Source organism: Colias croceus, chromosome 19, assembly GCF_905220415.1.
Source record: "Colias croceus chromosome 19, ilColCroc2.1".
NCBI classification, from domain to species: domain Eukaryota; kingdom Metazoa; phylum Arthropoda; class Insecta; order Lepidoptera; family Pieridae; genus Colias; species Colias croceus.
Genome location: NC_059555.1, coordinates 4,691,773 through 4,708,077, shown reverse-complemented (window position 1 = coordinate 4,708,077; position 16,305 = coordinate 4,691,773).

Genomic DNA, 16,305 nt, shown 5'->3' with positions numbered 1-16,305 from the left:
TTTTGAGACAGCCATGGGCGCAAATAGTGAATGTTAGTGGGGGCATGGACGAAATTTTGGGGGCAAAAGTTATGAATTTACTTTTCGCAATATTGAGGGTAAGAAGATTTTGTTGCAACCAATATTGGACAAGTTTTAAGGCGTTTTCAGCAACACTACGTACCTCATTCCATGTCTGGGCATAAAGAATCAGAGTAGTATCGTCGGCAATCGGCATACGAAATTATTTTACAGTTATTGAGAGAGAGGTCACATAAGTAATACCTATATCGCCTTCCTCGATAAATGGGCTATCTAACACCGAAAGAATTATTCGACCCGAGATAAGCGCGTTCAAATAAACAAACAAACAAACAAACTCTTCAGCTTTATAATTTTAGTATAGATGAACAAATAATTACTTACATCAGATTTAATAAATCGAATGAACATATTATGAATAAATGGACATATGAATAAATAAATGGTAAATAATCACAATTGTTTTATTTCCCCTTTTTTGCAACCCTAGCATATTTTCATGTGGCAGCGTAAGTACCTACCACAGTTGACAGATATAATATACTACGTACATAGTTACCTACGCTGGCGGCGCCGGCGGCATCACGCGACATCAAGCGTTGCCACTGTGGGAAATACACTAGGGTACCTATACAGGGTGGAAATTTTCGATGGGCCCAAGAGGAAAAGTACTTTAAATACTGGAGATAGTAAATTTTGCTGAAAGGAAACATTCCTTAATTAAAAAAAATAGAACTGCATTCCAAGCTTAGAGTATATATTATTACAGTAGTATAGAGTGTGTGTTTTGTTAAACGTCGTATTCACGGTCCATCTTGACGTACGTCCCGCCAAGGTCATACACGATGCACGACGCAAAACGACCGTGAATAGTCTTGACGTACGTCAATAATTATTATTATTACGTTGCTGGATGTGCACGACGAATTTTTCGTCCAGCGAGCATCCCCACCACCGCGAACGTCGTGCAAGCGCATCGTGCATCGTGCATGCTTGATCGTGAATAGGCTTGCTGTACAGCAGATCAGTGTTGCCAACAGAAATTAATGTAAATACTTGGAAACGTGGCCTATTGATATGATTTTTTTGTGATAACTTAGTAGTTAGTTTAGTTTTGTGATAACGTAGTGAGTACATGAGCAAGCAAGAAACAGTTATTTTATATTTTTATGTACACAGGAAATACCCAATTATCATTACTTTTGGATCAACCTAGTACACATGGACAGTTTATATTCAGAAGTTATTATTTTAAAAGAACTCCAAGGCGAATTGTTGAATAACAAAGATTTTATGCAAAAGTCCACTGCAGAAAAATGGCAATTTATTTTAAAAAAATGTCCTAACGAATTTGTTTGTTTAAAAAAAATGATTAGCTATATTATACTCTCTGTTCCCGCCACTTCAGCATTTACTGAAAGAGTCTTTTCGGTCATGAATGTGAAGTGGCGGGAAGAGAGAAACCGAGCTTCATTAAAAATTAATTAAAAATGAGCTCTTGAAATAAATTTAGATTTGGAATGTTTGGATTCATATAATTCATTTAAAAATAATGAAAAATTCTTAGGTACTGCAAAAAGTACAAAAAAACACATTTTTAAAAATATTTATTTACTCTTTATACATCCAGCACAGTGGATTTCTGGTGGTTTCAGAGGTCTCTTCTGGTGGGTAGCTTGATACTTCGGTGGCAACACTGGCAGCCTTGAGCTGACGTACAGCGGGGATGGACCGTGAATATGCGTCGTGCATCGTGTATGACCTTGGCGGGACGTACGTCAAGATGGACCGTGAATAAGACGCTTTAAGGTGTTTTGCACAAATTGTTTAGTGCGCATCGCCATCGTAGACAGATGAGCTATAGATACTATACGTAGATGTGTGTGTAACCAATAGGAATGGGTAGGTATCAATTGCGTGTTGAACTATCGATAAGCTAAGTAAATAAATATGTATCGTATGTAAAGTTCCCGAGTTTAAATCAGACTAACGAACAACAATTCATTTATTATAATAATATCCTATAATATTTATTTATTTATTATTATATATTATATGTTATGTATATTATTATATTCATTATTATATTATTTTAAGTATATATATAGGTATTATATTTTTATTATATCCCTACTAATATTATAAATGCGAAAGTAGCTCTGTCTGTCTGTCTGTTACTCAATCACGCCTTAACTACTGAACCAATATGCATGAAATTTGGTATAGAGATATTTTGATACCCGAGAAAGGACATAGGCTAATTTTTACCCCGGGACATAGGATCGGTTTTATCCCGGAAATCTCACGGGAACGGGAACTATGCGGGTTTTTCTTTGACTGCGCGGGCGAAGCCGAGGGCGGAAAGCTATTATATAATAAAGATAGATAAGAAACTTTATTCTTAAATATCTTACATCGCACATATACAAGTCAGTACCTAAGTAAATATAAAGTGAAACAAATACTATCAGTAGATATCTACAGTGACTAGATTATTATAACGGTTTCCGTTATGGATCAGTTCAAACTGAGAATTTAATAAATACGTCAAACATTGACGCTTAGCATTGACGTATTGAAAGACATGTTTATAGTTTAATTCATGAATTGGACGTGCCTTGATAGTTGATAAAATTATAAAAAAATGTGCTATAAAAATATGCGATAAAATGAACACAGTACTTAGTTACAATCAAGATCTGACCAAAGTATGGTACAACTTAGTTATATTATAACTTATAAGTTATAACGACATATTACACCGTTGAACAAAATGTAATTTTTTAAAGTACAGTAAAACCCGTTTAAGACGATTTTCCAGGGACTCAACGAAAAACGCGTCTTATGCGGGAAAGCGTAATAAGCGGGAAATAAAAAAACGGACTTACTACATACATATTATGTATTAATATTTATTATGGTTTTTCGGATGTAGTATATTGTACATTTAAACATTATGTACGTTATACAAAATTACGTTATTATAATATACAGTGTGGAAATTTCGATGGGCCCTGGAGGGAAAGTACTTGAAATACTAATGATAGCAAATTTTGCTGAAAGGAAACATTCCTTTATTTTTAAAAAGAATCATAACTGCATTCAAAGATTTTCTAAAAATCACTTGCATCGACCAGGAATCGAACTATCCGAAACTAATTTTTGTCGTCGTCGCTTTTGATTTAAAGAAGTTACATCGCGTCTTAAATCATTAACTGCTGATAATGCCTGAGCGTGTGTCAATATCGGAGTTGACTCATCTTCTTGATCATTACCACTTTGAGCCTCTTCTTGTGTGTTATTCACACTCTCAATAAGTTGTTCAATAGATTGAATTTCTTATGATGATACATTATCATCAATGAATATCCAGGAAACCACTGCAGTCATCGCGTCAGTTCAGTCAGTCGGGTTTGAGTCGGCCGCTGTCGCAGGGGTAATATGTGTTCGCCGTTAGAGCGTATTAAACGGAATGATGATCGTATTAAGCGTTAAATAATGTATGAAAACATGTCTCAAGTTGCAGGGACTGATGCAAAATGGCGTATTATACGAGAAATCGTAATAAGCGTGATCGTATTAAACGGGTTCTACTGTAGATACTTTTACACACAATTGAACTATTTCACGCTCGAGTGAATCTATGGTTTTCTAATATTTCATCGTTATAGAAATCGGTGTCTATGATTGCAACATAACATAATGATATTCAATATGAATTTTGTGTGAACCAAGGAACTTGGCTTTGGGAGTGGTATGAAAGGTCAAAATATCGGTCAATCGCAATTAAAGGTCGGCAGGAGATCGTATCATTACCGGATAATATCTACTATTCAACCTTAATATTTTTAATGTCAAGTAATATTATGCAAATTGTAGGTACCGTAAGATGGGGTTATTTAGAACTCGCGAGGCTATTTGAAATTTACGAAAAAAAAGTTTTGATCGTGTTGATATTTATATCTGAGAACAGTAGGAATTATATTTTACCATCTGGCAATACAGTGGCAACTAATGTCAATGTCACACAGGAATTTTGACAGGTAACGGCTTTCTAAGTGGTTCAAATCTAAGAGCAATTAACCTATAGAGTACTTGTATCGAGCGTATACAATTTACATATATTTGTTTCTCTCTATCTAAAGAAAACGTCGTATGAAAGAATGAGACAGCTATAGACAACAAGCTACGTTTCAACATAGTCATGGCACCATTTTTACTATAGGTACGTATTTAGATAGATAGAAGGTGATAGTGATGGGATGTGCTTCAATCGATAAAATCGTGAATGTATTTTGCATTTACGGTTTCGTGAAATAATAAATAATAAAAAAACAAAACTTATAATTAATTTCAGTTGAATACATTATTTGTTTAATCCTACGTATATAATAAATGCGAAATTATGTGAGAAGGGATGTTACTCTTTCACTGCGGAACCGATTACAATGAAATTTTGTACATACACACATAGGTTAGGTTTTATCCCGGAAATCCCACGTGAACGGGAACTGTGCAGGATTTTCTTTAAAAACGCGGGCGGAAAGTTAGTACATTATAAAAGAAATTTTAAAACTTGAAATGTAATTTAAAATAAAGAAGGAAATGATGATAAAGTTAAAGGAGTGAGGAGAAAGGCACAGTCAGCATGAAGGAATCATGCAGCATTTTAACAAGTTAATAAAAGGACAGTCTTAATGAAAACATTTTCCTAACATCCTACTAATAAATCGAAAGTTTGTGAGGATGGATGTTTGTTACTCTTTCACGCGAATACTACTAAACCGATTACAATGAAATTTGGAAAAATTACTTTTGATCCCGTAAATCCAACAGGAATGGGAACTATGCGGGTTTTTCTTTGAAAACGCATGTATATTAAGTATGTATTTCAATAGTAGTTTCTCATCTATGAGAACTGTCATTTAATCAACCGTTTAATTTTCACATAGTTACACATTTAAAGTAGGTAACTTATGTGTAAAAAATTTCAAAATAAAAATTCACTCTCTTTAATCAAATGTATTTATTATCTACAGGAACAAAAAAAAAACGTAAGCGATAACGTATTCAGAAAGAAAGCTTGAAACTTATAAGCGCTTATAAGCGCTTATCGGCGCTTGTCAGCACTGGTAACCTGCGCAGGAAAATATATGAACATGCGCCTATAAGCACTGATCGGCGCCGACAAGTTCCGACAAGCTTCAACAATGCTGGTGGCTGCCATATAAAATTTGTGTAGAACGAACCAGCATTGACAAGCGCCGATAAGCGCTTACAAGTTTCAAGCTTTCTTTCTGAATACGCCCTAAGATTGCACAATTCTTCTAGAGTATCCATCTTGATAACACGTAGGCTCGAAATGCAGTGAACACAATATTGCAAATTGTGGCGGCGTCCAATCAACTCATGTCTCACGTTTTATACCCATTTTTTATTTAGCTCTGGAAATCTAAAACAAAATGAATTTATTAATAATCTGAAAGAGAAATTAATAAACAACAAACGAAAACTAAAACACATAGGGCAAATAAAACAACCACGTGGTATGTTTTATTTTCCTGCGGTAAAAAATTTACATCTATTATTTGCAACAACAACTACATATAAATCTGATTTATGAAACAAAATAAATAAATCAACGTTAATATGAAATAGATTTTTTGTCATAAATCGATAATATACGCTAGATGTGTTACAACACTACGGTGGTAAACAAAATGCCAAACGTGATATTATTGTGACGTTTTTTAAAAATTATTTCATTCTTTTATATTCCACAACCCCATAAAGTGGGTAAATGTTACAGTTACAACATAAAATTACAAAAAAGCGCTTGATAAAACCTTCAAATAGGTTTAAAACATAAATATTTATCAATTTGCTGAAAATCACTTACCGATGGAAAGATATTTTTACATTGTTTTTATCCAAAACTCCCATTCGACTAGTGATAGCCGGTTGCTAAACATACAATAGTTATTTTAGCACACTGACAAATAAAAAGAAACACTGTACACTTTATATTTTCTAAATATTTCGTTAAAAACACTTGACGCACTGAGCCCACCAGCTGGTTGGAAAACAAACTGACTGCCGGCGCGCTACGTTTGAAGACAGTGCAGATACTCTATCGCTATCTCAATCTGGCTTATGCTGTTATTGACTAAGAGTAAGTAGATTAGAAAATATGTATTTTGTTCTGTCTTAATATAAGAACTCTATAGGTTAATTGCTCTTAGGTTCAAATCGTAATTTAAAAAAGCGTTGTGTTTTGAGTGTGTTTCGTGCCTGGATAACTTTCGTCTGAAACCCAAAATCTAGACAGGTATGTAAGGATTTGACTAAACTAAGTAATAGTGTGTTTTATGCGCTTTTAAGTGTTTCTATTTGCTCGTTTCTACCTTTTTCGAGCTGGCATATATTTAGATTTTTCTAAATGGGGATATTTGGTTTCTGTTTCGGGGTTAATAAGAACGAAGTTTCAAATAGCCCCTTTAAAGCTTGTTATACATTGCCAAGGAATTTCATCATAGTTCCAAATAGTCCCAATTGCGAAATTTGGGTATGTTAAGGGCAAGATATTTCTCGCATAGGTAGGTATGTACTCACAAAATAATTTACCTGTACTGCACTGTATGAAATTAAAATTTCCTACATGTTTATTGTTTAATTTACACCTGAATGATCTTAGTTATTCTTTAGATTCCTTTTTTTCGTTCTATACACTTTTATTTATTTACGACAATAATAAACGCAATTGCATGCGTCCGCGTATTTATTTAATGGAATAATGCGTCGTAGGAAAAAATATATTTTTTATAATGTTCATTTATTTGCTACAGATCAACTTTAATATGGTGCGGACCTACCAACGAAAGTTTACTAAGTATGTAGGTATATTTAACATTTCGAAATAAGTGTGACTAAATAGTACCTAAATACCATAATTTGTAGAAGAAGAATAAATATTGTGATTGACTCAAGTTGTTTTATTTAATACATAATATAAACATTTCATAAAATAATCACGTCACTGTATATACACAGCTAACTCATTTTGCACAATACATTTTTATTTGAAACAAGCTGTCCAGCGCGGCTTCACCCACGTAATTTTGCTTGCAAATTTCTTATACTTTTCTTTCATAAAAACCTTTTCTTGACAAGAACAAACGCAAAAACAATAATTGCGAAATCGGTTCAGCCTTTCTCGAGTTTTGATCTTAGCAACACATTAAGCAATGCATTTTTATTTACATAGATAGATCGTACTTGCCCTTAAATATTCCAAATATAGCTTCACTTTCATTTACAATACCTTTGATATATTAACATTACATTCCAAATAACCCCAAAGAAGCCATAGATCTCTTAGTGAATGAATATTCCGTTGTTATTTTTGGCTTGTCTGTGGCATATAGAGAGCTAAATTAAGGTGAAATGAAGGCCACATCTAACCCTATAACTTTTCCAAATATAGCTCACTGACTTTAATTTGACACAACTAAAAAAAAAAGAAAAACCGAGGCAAAAAAGTGAGATTACAAATAACCCCATTGATGCGATATTTGGAATAGCAACAATAAAGTATTATATCTTAAAATATATTTACAGAAAGTATACTACGATCATTATTATTTAAAGTTTGTTGTGTAATCTACTAAAAAAAAATATTTCATATCATTTGAGTTAGAATTTTATTTATAAACACCTGTTTGACGAAAAAAGTGTTTTAATTAGCCCCATTTTACGGTATGTATTCAAATTTGTGAGAGCCTACAACTAGTAACCAGTATATATTATAGTGCTAGGTATAGATATTATTATCTATGGTAGTGCGTAATAATAGACTGAAAAGAATAATGGCTGCTAAAACCAAGCAGTCTGCAGCTGGAAGAATTCGAAAATCGCGATTCGATTATGGAACTTAAAAAAACACTCTAGACTACTTACACTGCAGGCGACTATTTCAACAAAAGAGTTAATATACTTACTACAAGGAGGATAAGAAAAATAAATAGCACTTTACAGAAAAAATAAAATTTAATTTGCACTAATAAATAATGTAAGTAAGTAATAATTTTGAAAGATTAGTATGCTGATAAATATGATAAATTATACAAATTAATTCATTGTCTAGATCTAATTATGATCATTTAAGTATATTTCTCCGGTAGGTGAGATACTTTTTTTGTAAATATGTATTGTATTGTTAAATTAATTTAAATAAAAAAAAAATAATAATCCGAAAAGTAAGGAAAGTTTATAGTGTACCTAGTTGTGGCCGGGTCGTGGGTTCGATTCCCAGTTCCCACCCAGGGCAAATATTTGTGTGATGAACATAGTTGTGTGCTTTGTGTCTGGGTGTAAATTATCTATATAAGTAGTTATTTAAAAGTATATAGTTATATGTATGTTTATCAGTATTATGTAAGTTTTCATAACACAAGCCAAAGTTTAGTGTTTAGTATGGGATCAGCAGCACATCGTGCAGTGTGTGAAAATTGCACTGAAATATTTATAGTTATTTATTTAATATTTTCGATTGGATTATTTAGATATTTTCATTCAATAGGTATTTATCTACCTAATAAGTAACTATAAACTAATACCACATGACCTAATACCTACATTATAATATTAGATATATAATATATATTTGGATAAAGGTACGCGTTAAGTAAATAAAATTATATAGCTAACTATATTAGTTTTGTGTTCCCGTCTATTATTTTATTGTCTAGTTTATGGGCAATCATAAATTTGCGATTTGTGTGATTTATGCTAGTTCTGATAAATTGATTGTTGGTAAGCGCGTTCAGAACAAATTGTTTCATGTAGGTATTTTATTAAATATAATTTAAACATAACATTTTAGGTAGGTAGGTATGTACTATTACAATTTATAAGTAGGTATTCAAGAGTTAGAGGTCTATTTTATTATATTATCTAATTAGGTTTTGTGTACCTATCTGTATCGAATTTGAGAAAATGAAATTACATACTTTATATATACTCATTTTAATATATAAATAATAAGTGATAGAACCATTCTTTCATTTTAAATTAATAAAATAAAGACATCTCATTACTTAGTTGGTTATTAATAATTATAAAAAAAAAACAATAAAAGATAAACTTGAACAATTTTCGACCAATAAAATCATATTACTATCAATATTTATACTATCTATATCGATTATTTTTAGAGCCAACTATAGCAGAAAAAGTTATCGTTATCTACATACTGCCCCCATTACATTTAATTACATATATTCCAATAATTGAACAGGATAACATTTTTACTTGTTAGCTTTTATGATTATATAACTTATCACACATCCTGCTATAGTTCCGTAACGCCGTAGAATTTCTAATAACGCATTTATCGTCTTGACTGTTCGAGATCGAGCCACACCCATTCACCGCGTTCTTGCTCCAATGTCTATCGGATATTCTGAAGCCGAAACGAGGTTGCAACAAGGGGCTATTTAGTAATTTATTGTGGGGTAACACGCACTTATACGCAACAAGTGTTGAGAATGTTATATGGCATTTCTTATCAAAATAGACAATATTTGAATTCATATTTGTGTACTGCGAATCTCGAGGCCGGCGCTTTTCTGCGCAGCGCTTTAAGTTTGTTAATAGGGTTTCAATAAATGTGGTAATTAGGTACAAAGCTACAAGTTGACAATTGATTTGTGCTTTAATACTACCAATTAATATAAATCAATACATTTTCTGCAGATTAGGAATTCAATAATTTGAATGACAATTAATATGTACTTATAAAGGTTTTGTTCCCTATTGCGCATCCATTTTCATGGCAAATTGAACTGTCTATGAATTTTAATTATTTGAATTTTTGCTTCCTAACAAAGGTATGGCTGAGCATTGAAAGTTTCTTGTATTACAAGTGCATTGCGTAATTTTTCTTATCATTACCATGGCCCATAATAACAACGCTTTGTTTTCGATATCGAAAGTAATGTTGAATGCAGAAGTGAAAAGTGTTTTTAATATGTATTGAGATGCATGTCAATAAGCTCTTATACTTACGTACTTTGTGAATAAGAAAATATAACGTAGATGTTTGAATAAAAGGCTAAAGAAAAATTTAAGAAATCTAAAAATTACAAAACGCAATAACTATACAGAATATAATTTCAAAAGTACTTATACCTTTTAAATGGAAATGTATTTGTAACTTGTAAGTAACTGTGGCTTTTTCTTTTGCACCTTTTAGTCGTTCGTATTCGTCATTAGGTACTTTATAGCAATTCACTTTAAAAATATTTGAGGAAACAGATGTGTCCTATGAACTTAAGTGAAGTGAAAAAAAAACAACTATACAACTAGGCACATTAATTTAGAAATAAGCGTTAATTTCCAAATGATAAATACGAACGACTGTACCAAGAGAATGTTAAGAGCAAGTGGGCGCGGTGGTTCTGTATCAGAGAATTGTTTTCGCCTTACACTGTTTATTGTTTATTAATGTAACCAAAACAAGAATGTAGTTGAGCTAATGATACTTTTACGTGTTGAGTTAATGAATGTTATTAATAGCGACAATTTATTGTTTTCTTATTCTCATGTCTTTGCTCTCAACGCTCAACTATTTACGCGTGTTCAAATTTGGAATGTTGGACAGGTATATCATTATTTATTACTAGCGGTCCACCCCGGCTTCGCCCATTGTACATGTTTACGTTTTCTCTACACAAGAACCATCCTCGTACTTCAAGGAATATAATGAAAAATAAAATGACATTTTTCAACTACTTACTTAGCTCTAGAAAAATATTATTAGTTCGTAAATAATTCGACAATTTGTCTCAAGAAGGAAATGCTTGCCATAAGCGTTATTGAATCATACATATTCATTTGAAGTTCAAAAAAAAATATCACTGCCTCTGTTACAATAAATTACGTATTTGTCGTATTGTTTGATTTATGGCTTTCGCATTTAGATTGACTGAGTTCCAAGTATAGTCATTTCTAGCGTAGTGATTTTATGTTTCTTTTTCTATAATTATTTTTATATTTAGATATCTAGGTATACTGATAATATTATAAAGAGGAAAACTTTGTTTGTTTGATTGTAATGAATATAGGCTCATAAACTATACTGGACCGATTTTAAAAAATCTTTCACCATTCGAAAGCTACATTAACCACGAGTAATTTATGCTTTACTTATATTATCACGCTAAGACACAGGAGCGGAGCAACGCGGGTGAAACCGCGCGGCACAGCTAGTGATTTTATATACGTATAGTTTCGACGTCATATCTATGTAGCTAAAATATGAGCCGGTTCATGGCCTGAAATTTTGATTTTGTCAATAATTATAAGAAAATATGTAGAGTCGGTAAAGTAGTACCATGTCCCCTCAAATATTATCTCAGATCATCAGTTTTTCCTTTTGCCGAGATGCCCAGAGACGCTTAGACAGAGATAAAACATTTAGATTTTTATTTCACGATAAAAAAATACTTGCGGTCGTTTTGTAAAGTATATTTTTATTATTCAAAATATTAGTCCTACAAAAAAAAATGTCTGATGTGGTTTATATGCGCGACCCTAATGGCCCCAAAAAAGTTATCCCATTTCTAATTTAAATTTAACAAAAGTAAATAGGTTTTCTGGTCACATTAATAAGCAATAATAATTATCCGTATAGCATGTTTCAAAAGCGTCAGATCTTGGTATTTGCGTGATTGAGAACAAGTATCCTTGAATACTTTCGCATTTCTGGTAAGTTCCTTTGTATTAAGTATTGTCTATTACCTATTGAGAATAGTGGAAATGCTTTATTAAATTAGGAAAGTTCAATATTTACCGCCGGCCAGCTTGACTTTTTATGATATTCATTGACTATTTATGATCTAAAAAGAAATGAAATATACTTAAAAACTAAGAGAATACGTCATGGAGATATGCTATGCTATCTGTCATCAAAAATAAACAGAACTCACAAATACGTACGGAGATGAGATTTTAATATGTAAATATGAATGCTTCAAATCAGTTAATTGGAAACATTACCTTCATTTTCACTTAGTGGGTGCGAATTAATTGAGAAATAAAATAAACACACATGCAGACCAATATTTAATTGAATTTCTCTAACATACGCTCTCGACGTTACTCAACTAAATTTCCATTTGAGGCTCATATTTCGTGCAGTCGAGTTGATGACTGCAAGATTAGGCAAGTCCAGTGACGTCAGTAATTACTTTGAAGACAGTTAATTGCTGCGTGCAACAGTTTTGATGGTAACATAATCTAATTAGTGCAACCGCAAGTGGGCATTGGACCGAGACCCACGCGACACCAGTATATCGACCTCTGCCCATTATTTACTCATTATATATTCGGATATTTGTTAAGGCGGGCTGAGAGGTTACCAATATCATAAATATTTCTCATATCAAGTACATGAAAACAATTTGTCGATTACGAGAAAATAGCGAAAACCTTTAATTGAATAGTGACAAATCTTTAAAGTTTTCCCTTATTAAAGAAAATAATATTATTATAATGATATTCTAAAGTTTAATTGGCATGTCTTAAAGTGGTGCAATGAAATGAAGAGTAAATAAATAAAACAACAACCGGCGGTGCTTGTAATAAACTATCATTACAAGCGGCGATTAATTCGCAACAGCTAGTAACAAATACATTGCATGCCTATACAGGGATGAATAATTACAACACAATTCGTTGTTGTGACTTGTGTATCGTTTATTTTTAAAACTTAATGTTGATAATTAGAGATCTTAATATATTTTGTTTATTTTATAAGTTATAACTTTCTGCGTATCATAATAGCACAAGATCCCGCCGCGCCGCAGGATTACTACGTTCATAGTTTTTTAATTTTTTGATGAAATCAAAATTTTATGTATATTTATGAATGAATGAAAATACTTTATTTGCACCAACAGAAGGAGACAATACGAAAAAACACATGCAAACAAACACGTACAAAAAGGCGGCCTTATCGCTAAAGCAGCGATCTCTTCCAGGCAACCTTTAGTCGAGGATCATGAGAATTACGTTTTATGATGAGGTTGATGGTGCAGAACACAAAAATCATTAAATAAATAAGTATAAGACTACATATATTATACATACACATACATACGGATATTATAAAGATAAATAGTAAATATTTAGCTGCTTTTTAAACTCATTTAATGTCCCTGCCCTTCTGATTTTGTCGGGCAAACTGTTCCACAGCCTGATAGCACGGACCGTAAAGGAACAGTCATAGAAATTAGATCTGTGAATAGGAACATGTAATAGGAGTTTATTACAGGATCGCGGGGAACGGGTGGAGGAGTTCAGGAACTGGAAATTACTTTTAAGGTAGGAAGGCGTATTTGGACAGAAGAGGATGCAGTACAAAAGGTTTAGGATATGAGCATTCCGGCGGAGTCTGATAGGGAGCCACTTGAGTCTTGTGCGGAATTCACTAATGTGATCATATTTGCGCAGACCAAAAACAAATCTCACACAGATGTTCTGGAGACGCTCAAGACTATCAAGTTGGAATTCAAGGAGGTCAGGATAGGAGACATCTGCGTAATCAAAGAGGGATAGAAGAAGGGACTGAGCAAGAACAATTTTAGTGGGAATAGGCAGAATGTTCCTAAGTCGTCTGAGAGAACCAGCTGCTGCAAACACTTTTTTCCTCAGTTCTTTAAGCTGATTTGTCCAGGATAATGTTTCATTTATAATTTTATTAGGAGAAAATAATTATATCGACTAGGTTGCCAGTCAAAATTTGACCGCAAGCATGTTTAATTAAATTTTTTCACATCGATTGTTGGAAAAAAATTCCGTTCACTTGTTATTTATAGTCTACATCACGGCAAATTAAACCTGCAATGGGATCTTAGACTATAAACAATAGAAACAAAAAGCGTGATATTATAATTTATAATTATTTTTAAACGAAAAACTTAACCGCCTTATCAGTACTAAACGAAATCTATATGACACCACAGAAGGTACCAATAAAAAGAAGAAAAAAGAATTGCGGTTTCAATAATGTAACCGAAAAGTTTATAATTTTCATACAGATTGTTTCTCAAATGCTAAAACAAATTCATTGAAACTATCGACCTTTTACATTGATATAAACTGGAATCATTTCATTTATTATGACAAGTTTTTAAATATGCATGTCCACAATCTATGTGCATCTAGAGAGGCATAGATTCTTGAATAAGAATATGGGTAAATCCTATTCTATATTATATTCTTCTAATGTGTCCTAATTGCTCTACAAAATTCAGTCAAGAGCTTACTGCTTAGCATTGAAGATAATTTATTAAATTGGTATAGTAGTAGATTTTATCCCATATTATGTATTGTTACACATACACGTAAAATATCTATATTACTAGCGGTCCGCCCCGGCTTCACCCGTGGTACCTACATATGAAAAATAGATGTTGGCCGATCCTCAGACTTACCCGATATGCAGAGAAAATTTCATGAGAATCGGTCCAGCCGTTTCGGAGGAGTATGGCAACGAAAACTGTGACACGAGATAATTTTATATATGTATTAGATTTTAACGGAGAAACAAACGCGGTATTACAATGATGCCTAGTGTACATGCTGGTACAACATTAATCCAAGACATTTTTTATTCTTCCAAGCAGCTCCACAATGCAACTTTAACACATTACTATGTCGATAAATGTTAATAGTATTTAATGTAGTATTAATTATCTTTAATTACATTTAAGCTAAAGTTAAAGTCGAAGATTTTTTACCACAAGTTCAAATCAATTTACTACGGAATGCTTGGTATGTCCATATCGATCAAGTGCGCATTTCTTGACAAGACACACCAAGATATTTATGGATTTACTCGTTAATTACTCTTTTTTTAAGTCATCACTACATGTACAACATTATCTACTTATACTTTAAAATTGTCTGAGGTTTGTCTTGTAACTACTATTTATAAATAAGTCTGGTTTTCCTTCCTGACGCTATAACTTCAGAACGCATGAACCGATTTCCACGGATTTGCATTCGTTGGAAAGGTCTCTGGCTACGTGAGGTTTGTAGCAAAGAAAATTCAGGAAACATTTCAAAAGAAAATCATTTTTCACATACAGCGCTTTATGTAACATTTCGTTTGGTATTTAAACATAAGGTGGCGAAACGGAGTTCGCCGGGTTCGCTAGTTGATTATATGAATAATTATTATAATTCGGTAAACAATGTGTATGTTTGGTCACTGGATAAAAGTCAACACTCTCAGTGAATGAGAGGAATATAATATGTATTAACAGCTAATTATCACTTATATTAAATTGTGTACATATATTTTAAATTTTATTATTATTGTTCAACTATCGCTAAATTGAAAATAATGATCGTAATTTAAAATAACGAGAATAATTTAAATCGGTATATTATTCAAAGAATAAATAAACAATACGAAGATTAATAAAAATGTAAATATTCATATTTTATTTGAGATATTTAATGCATGGACTATACAGTAGGTATGTAATTGTTTATTGTAAAATTATCGACTTTATATTGAATATAATTAATGAACATAATGTAGGTAACTATGTAGCACAAAGTAAGGAAGTGAAGATTGTTTATTTACCCATTTTATTCAAATTTTTTGTTCATTTTGTCTTGATAACATCTTGTTATTTAATTATTTTAATAGGCTTAATATTTTGTTAATATTTTATTTTATACTAGCTTACCGCCCGCGACTTCGCCCGCTTTGTCTAAAACTTAATAAATTATAAGTATACTAAAACCATCCTCTTGAATCACTCTATCTATAAAAAAAAACCGCATCTAAATCCGTTGCGTAATTTTAAAAGATTTAAGCATACAAAGGGACATAGGGATTAGGAACATAGGGACAGAGAAAGCGACTTTGTTTTATACTATGTAGTGAAGAATCAAGTATTACAATACTTGATTATATTTTATATGACTTCAAGAATATACTTTTCCAAACAATGCAGATAGAAAGAGAGAGAGATCCGTAAAAATAACATAAACATGTATTTAGTATGATCTTAGTTATCTAAATAGAACTAATTTGCAAGTATTTTGGATTTTTCTTTGAGTAATTCTGCAGTAAATGACAATTAAAGCAATTTCCGAAATTCAAGAAGCAAACTCAGTCTTGAGACAACATACCACATATCTTGCTCTTTATTAGTGAGAGTTATTTTTTCTGTTTTATTACGACCATACGGCAGCAAGGCCTGCTCC